The sequence below is a fragment of the Malus domestica genome, chromosome 16, assembly GCF_042453785.1.
Source record: "Malus domestica chromosome 16, GDT2T_hap1".
Taxonomy (NCBI): Eukaryota; Viridiplantae; Streptophyta; class Magnoliopsida; order Rosales; family Rosaceae; genus Malus; species Malus domestica.
Window position 1 is genome coordinate 15728656 of NC_091676.1, and position 6887 is coordinate 15735542.

At 37.1% G+C, this 6887-nt stretch overlaps 1 long non-coding RNA gene across 7 annotated transcripts; it reads right to left on the reverse strand.

The window, feature by feature from the left end:
* Positions 1–583: 583 nt before the first annotated feature.
* On the reverse strand, positions 584–6455 carry LOC103409628 (uncharacterized). 7 transcript variants are annotated; one of them, XR_011577271.1, is made up of 10 exons: positions 5707–6450; positions 4702–4844; positions 4519–4577; positions 4106–4250; positions 3941–4009; positions 3374–3469; positions 3006–3261; positions 2782–2847; positions 1690–1762; positions 586–1583 (listed from the first exon to the last, which is right to left on the reverse strand). It is a non-coding gene; the product is annotated as an uncharacterized lncRNA (long non-coding RNA). The 7 variants fall into 7 exon arrangements; XR_011577270.1 differs by lacking the exons at positions 586–1583; positions 1690–1762 and adding an exon at positions 1825–2170 and having other exon boundaries at positions 5707–6079; positions 6116–6222; XR_003769849.2 differs by lacking the exons at positions 586–1583; positions 1690–1762 and adding an exon at positions 1825–2170 and having other exon boundaries at positions 3006–3103; positions 3189–3261; positions 5707–6214.
* Between the last annotated feature and the right edge of the window lie 432 nt (positions 6456–6887).

A 6887-nucleotide genomic window follows, 5' to 3' on the forward strand; every position in this document is an offset into this window, starting at 1 on the left:
CTCACCCCACCAAAATGATGCACCACCTGAGTTAAGTAGAACATCCACAGTCAATTCACTTAGTGTCATATTTTTTCTTCAACTTTACCGTTCATTTCTTGAGAGGATAGTGTAGCTACAATATTCGTCAAAAGCTCCAAATTCATACTCTTGACTTAACACAGCGTAGCTTTTTATTTCGATGAATTGGTTTTCTACTTCAGTTATGAAGAGTTTAAACATGTCAAGAGCTTCACTTTTATGTTTCATGAGATAGACATAACAATAATTTTAATTATCATCTATCAAATTGATGAAATACTGTTTCTCATTTCTAGTCACCACACCATCATATTCGCAAATATCAGAGTGAATTAGATCAAGTGGTTATGATTCTCTTAAAACTTATTTATGTGGTGCTTTTGTTATCTTTGCTTGACTGCAAAATTCACACTTCTCAAAGTTATTTTAGTAAAAGTTCTAGAGTTTGCCCTATGTTACTCATTTGTTTGACCAGTCCTTTGTTTACATGACAAAGTCTTGCATGCCAAACATAAAATGAACACAACATGTAAGCAGAAGAAGCAATTTATGCATAGCATCAACATTCAATATAAACATTCCATCAGTAGCATACCTCTTTCCCACGAAAACACCATTCTTCGTGAGAGTACATATGGCAGCCCCAATTATTTGAGTGAATCCAATTTTGTTGATTAGATAGCCAGAGACAAGGTTCTATCTTATTTTTGGAACATGCAGCACCTCTTTCAGAATGATATATAGTCTTACCTGAAGTGAATTTTAGCACAACTTCACCAATTCCAGCAGCATTGGTTGAGTGAGAATCACCCAACAAAACTTTTCTATCTGCAGCCTCAGAATAGGACTGGAAAAGTCCACGGTCATAGCAAGCCATGGTGTAAGGCACCAGTGTCGACCCACCACCCCTTGGGTCCATCAACTAAGTTGACCTTAGACATCATAGTAACAAGCTATTCCTCAATTAGGTTTGCCTGAGGAGCAACCAAACGCTTGTTGTGATAGTTTTGAGCTAAATGCCCATGTTTGTCACAATTGCAGCACAATAATGGTTCAGTTGTTTCATCTCATGAGGGGGTATCTTCCTATTCTAATTTCTCTGAGGATTATGTACTTTCAAGGAGTTTTTGTTGTTGTTGCTGTAAGTTATGGAGGAATTCTTCATGTTCGGACTAGTGGGTTTGAGCACCACAGCAGCATGACTCTTGTTATAAGCCTTCTTCAGGTTGCTGTTGTTCGAAACAACCAGCATTTCTTCCCTCATGTCTTGCTTACTGGTTTCTTCCTCAATTCGAATGTGGGTGATCAGGCTTTAAAGTGAAAATTCATTAGTTTTGTGACGCAGGTCCTTCTTGAATTCCTTCCAACTAGGTGGCACCTTATCAATGAGCACATCAACCTAAAATTGTTCATCCAGGTTCATGCCTTTAGGGACGATCTCGTGGGCAATCTTCTGCAGCCCGTGTGATCAGGCTCTACAGTGAAAATTCCTTGGTCTTGTGATGCAAGTCCTTATTAAATTTATTCCAACTAGGTAGCAGCTTGTCAATGAGCACATTAACCTGAAATTGTTCATCCAAATTCATGCTTTCAGAGACCATCTCATGAGCAACCTTTACATAGCGGCTGACAAAAAAAAATTTTGCATCTGCTTCTTTAGTATCATACTAGAAAAATGCCCGCGCGTTGCTGCAGGACTTGAATGCATCAGCTTTAACTACATGAATAAGACACATTTAACCTGAAAAAAAATTCAACATAATCATGAACGAACAAAAAGGATAGATGAGTGATCGGTGTAGATAAGATAAGTAGCTTAACTTTTATATACATTCAACCGAGCTGATTACAAAAGATGTGGTTGCAAAAAATGCTCTGTTTCCCTAAGCAACATGCATTTTACATATGTATTGCCTTTAAAGTTAAGATGGCAAAATAAATGTCCAGGAGGCCAGTCACCTGTTTTAGCAGTTAAACAAAAAAACATAAAAAGTGTTTCGTTCTTGTTGCAGCAGCTAAGCAACTAAGTAGAAGAATGTTTGTTCAAGTTGATGCAACGAGAGTTCTCCTGTTCTTGTTGCAGCAGCTAAGCAACTAAGTAGAAGAATGTTCAAGTTGATGCAATGAGAGTTCTCGTTATACATGAACACTAAGCAAAATTAACTGGGTTAGTTTGTTGATATGCAACCCAAAATTAACACTAACAAAAATAGCACTTGAATCATATGCATAAGCAATAACAGATATTAAACATGAGAAAAAATACATGGAAAAGAAAACAATGTTAAATATCCTAGGTGCTCCATTTAAAATTCTTCTCTATTTCTATATATTTAAACTACCAATTATCAGCACAAATATTTCATTTCCTTGCAACTACCACAACCACATATAAAACATACTTGATAGAGCATGTAATTGCTTTAAGTACATCTTTATCAAAAAATTCATTGGCTCGGAAATGCAGAGTGTTGCAATGGAAACATGAAAACCGAATATAGGAGTGTGAATTAAGTGTGCCGTATGCTATATCAATGTCAACATTTCATTTTTACTTAAAATAGCCCCAAAGATTATATAATAATACAGAACTCCCCAAACCACTTACCATAACAAAAAAATGCTGAGAATAAACATGTGTCAATATGTAGCTAAAGGAAGACATAAACTACAAATCAACAGTGACTAAAAACAAAATCTCAGAGACCAAACATGCACAAACATGCAGCAAAAAGCAAAAAAAATGTTGGAAAAACTGACCTTTAATTGTGATTCTAACGAAAACAGCGAGGTTGAATGAACCTACGGATCATGCGTAACCCTCTCCTAAAACCAAACCAAACGCAAGATAAGCTAAATAACAAATAACTTTATTCAATAAATTTACAAAATTAACTCCAAATCACTAAATTAGCCTCTTGAATTCAGCTAGAGAACTCATTAGGAAACCCAACATTGTTTTAGAATATGATTAGCATTCTCACCTGTCATTTTCAATGCGAATTTCACACTTGCTTTCGACTCTTGCATTGTCAACCACTTTTGTTCCAAATCTTGTATTCCAGTAACTGGTCCCCAACATCTTGCAATTAAATAAAGGAGCATTGTAAGATTGCAGAGATGCATAGAACAGATCAAGCTAATGACAGAAACCTAAGCTACTTCACCTCTTCCATAAGTCCATGTCTCCACCCAAGCCTAAACATCCCGACATTGCCCCAATAAGTGTGTTGTCCTCACCTGCAAGATTTACAAAGAAGCAGAGAAATTGATGCATAACCAGAGATTAAAAAATTGCAGCCAGACTAAAAGGAACAAATTGAAAACACTAAAAAGAAAACAGCCAACTGACCTCATAAACCTTTACCTGTGCTTCTCTTTTACATGCTCCTTCTGCATAAACTGCTATAGTGTTTATTTCTCCTTTTCGATTTAGAAATCCGCAATTCTGCTATAGAAAATGAGAGAATTGAATTACACATATTTTAGAATGACATTCCACCCTCTCCTGCCAATATCCTTTTAGAATGACATTCCTACCCATTTGCAAAACAAATTACAAACAAATCATAAAAGTGTCTTCATTCAGAAAACCTCACTTCTAAACGTGTCATGTCCAAAATTCTCCCATTTTCAACATGTATTTTTCAAGAAGAGACATACACTGGCACACATACAATGAAAATCATATGAAAAAAAGAGCCAAGAAATCACATAAAAGCATCAATCTTCGAAATTTTATTTTCCTTTCTCTCAATTATCACAGTCACCAAACAAAGGGTAAGTCTACAAATGTCAATTTTTATGCCACAAATTTGTGATGCATTACAATCTAAAATCACACACATACAATCATACATACACATACATGAGAGGAAAGGAAGCAAATATTTTCAACAAACACGATGGAATTCCTTACCTGATAAAGGTTTGGTCCGGTGATGTGTACTATCCAGACTTTGCACATCCAGAAAGTGAAAAATATGACCTACCAAGGAAATCAAAGCATGCATGTGTTAGGTTTATCATTTGTCTGTCAAACTATGCAGTAGAGACCAAAATCAAAGACATCGGTGTGTTTTACCTTTGAATCCAGTTTCCAGACTGATTTGCAGTGGCGGACTGCATACGAAGTTGCAGGCCTCCTTGATTTTCTTTTGCTTAGCGGGAGAGAAGGAGGCTCTGGGTTTATTGGGGAGATGATCGAAGCTTATGGAAAACTTATACAGCTACCCAATGGAAAACAAACGGTATTGGGCATAAAAACAGAGTAAAATGTAGAATCAATTCAGAAACTGGTAATGGCTTTATTAAAAAACAAAAAGTAATGAGCTTCTGTTGTTTAGAATGTCGTATTTTCAAAAACAAAAGGTTCAGATTTTGAATCTAAACTCAATTTTGTTCTTTGAAAAAAGTGAAGGATAAACTTTCTTGTCAAAAAACACATTTGGCCATACGTCTATGATTTTAGGGAGAGAGAGAGAGAGAGGGAGATACCTCCTGCCTTTGCTGGAAACTTGCCAACAGGAGATTTTCTAGGGGCTGAGCCTTTAATCCTGCATAAATCAAAAGACCCATTTCAGTTCCAATATCAAAATCAAAAACTTCAAATTCAAGCAAAAGCTGGGATTTTTTGTTCCTGGTTTGTACAAATCAAATTAAAATCAGATTCTCAATTACCTTGCAGTTTCTTGTTTGCATCGGAGGCTAGCCCTGAGATAACCTCTAGAACTCCCAGGGCTGAGACTCACTCCTGAGATCACCTTCGTACCGCCCGAAACTGTGTACTGCAGCTCCTGCAACCGAGCCACACATCTATCCATCTTCAAAAACCCACATAACAACACAAAACCATTAGTCCAAAACACACACTAAACTTTCATTCAATTAAGTCTCAAAAACTTAAATTAAGTTAAAAAGAACAGTCCAATTGTACCAAAACTATATACAGAAACCGAGAAAAACAGAACAAACAGTGGTGCAAAGGTGTATAATGACACTAAATCTTCAAATGAAAAAAAAAATACCCAAACCAATATAAAAGCCAAAGTCATCCCTAGCAACTGTAAAATAACAATTAAAAAACGAAACTCATATAAGTTCACAACAAATTAAAACGCCTAGATCAACATTAACATTAAATTAGCTACAAACCTAGATAAACCAACACTAAATTAGACTATACTAATAACACATAAGCTTCAAACGAATGCCAAATCAAAAATTTGGATAAAACCAACAACAAAACCACACCTTGTTCCTGTTCTGTCTCCCTTCCCTTGCTTTTCTCTTTTGCCCACTCCCCACATTAAGCCTTTTCCCCTCATTTTTTTTCTCTTTTGGCTGCTCACTTAACCCCTATTTTTTTTTCTCTTCACCTTGCTCGATTTCCAGCCCCCCCACCCCCCTTTTTCTTCCACATCTATATTTTTTTCCTCATTTTTTCCATCACTACTCTTGACACTAATTCTCCACTCTTTTTATCTATTAATTATTTCACTCAGTCAAAACATGGGATCACATTTTCTCAAGCAGCCCAAAAAAACTGACCAACCCAAAATCAGAAAAACATCCAAACTAAAACATACAATCACCATTGTCAAGCAGCAAACGATAAATTAGAAATACAAAACAAAGAAAAAAAAACAGAAACACACTAAAACATGCCATCGGTGAACACCATACCTTGGAAAGGGTAGACACACGCAACTATTCGAGACCAATCCCACCGAAACAAAATTTGTGCGTTTCGACAAAAGGAGAAGAAATCCAAATCTCAACCAATTGGCCCGTCGTCTGAAAATCGAGAGCGCAAACAAAATCCCAAACTAAACCAAAAGTAGGGTTTCCTTGGTGGGTATTTTGTGAGAGGGAAATCAGAAGATTTGAGGACGGAAGAAAAGAAGGGAAAGGTGGGTTCGTGGTGAGTGAAGGGGTGAAAAGAAATCCCTGGAAATCCGCCTACCCCATACTTCTCCCTTACTCTCTCTCTCCCTAAACCCATACCTCCCTGCCGAAAATCCTCTCCCCTAAATCCCGACGATCCTCTCCCTCCAACCTGTCAACCCTTCTGTCCCCCTTCCCTCTCTCCAACCTGTCAACCCTTCTGTCCCCCTTCCCTCTCTCTCCCTGAGTCAAATTTGAGAGAAATGAGAGAGAAACGGTGCTCTAGGGTTGTAGGAATAGGAAATGAGACTTACAGAGTGAGAAAAGGGTAGAATGGGGATTTGATGGATGGTTACCGAGAGAGAGTCGGGAGAGAGAGAGAGGGAAGGAAAAGGCGGTGGCAATTTTGTAAATAAAGTGAAATTCGGCTCAAACCCACGGACAAAATTACCCTTCTAAGTTGTAATAATTACCCTTCCAACCCAGCCAGAGATATGATGGTAGTGATGTAAATAAAGCAAAATCGAGGGTCAATCATTTGACTGTAGCTAAGCTACAGTCAAATCCCTCCTCAATTTTAGAATAGATAATTTCTTCTAGAGTGTCCCTCAATTCCTTAGCAGTCTTATAGGAAGAATAATAGTCTTACATATTATCGCATAAATCATTCAAGAGGTATTTCTCGCAAAGAAAATCATTGTCAGTCCATGTTTGGTTCAACTTGAATTGTTCAGCATTGGGTTGATTAGGGAGTAATGACATTTTAGATGTGCTGTTAGTGGCAATTTTCTTGGTGGTTAAGAAAAACAACACATTTTGCCTCCAACGTTTGAAGTGAAATCCTTCAAACTTGGTGGATTTATTGTGATCATTGACGACAGTGTTGGTTTTAACATCAATGGCAAATGAAACGTCTTAAGATTGTTGAAGCACAATAAAAACAAGAAATGAAGTAACTAGTGAGTCAAGAACAGTCAAAC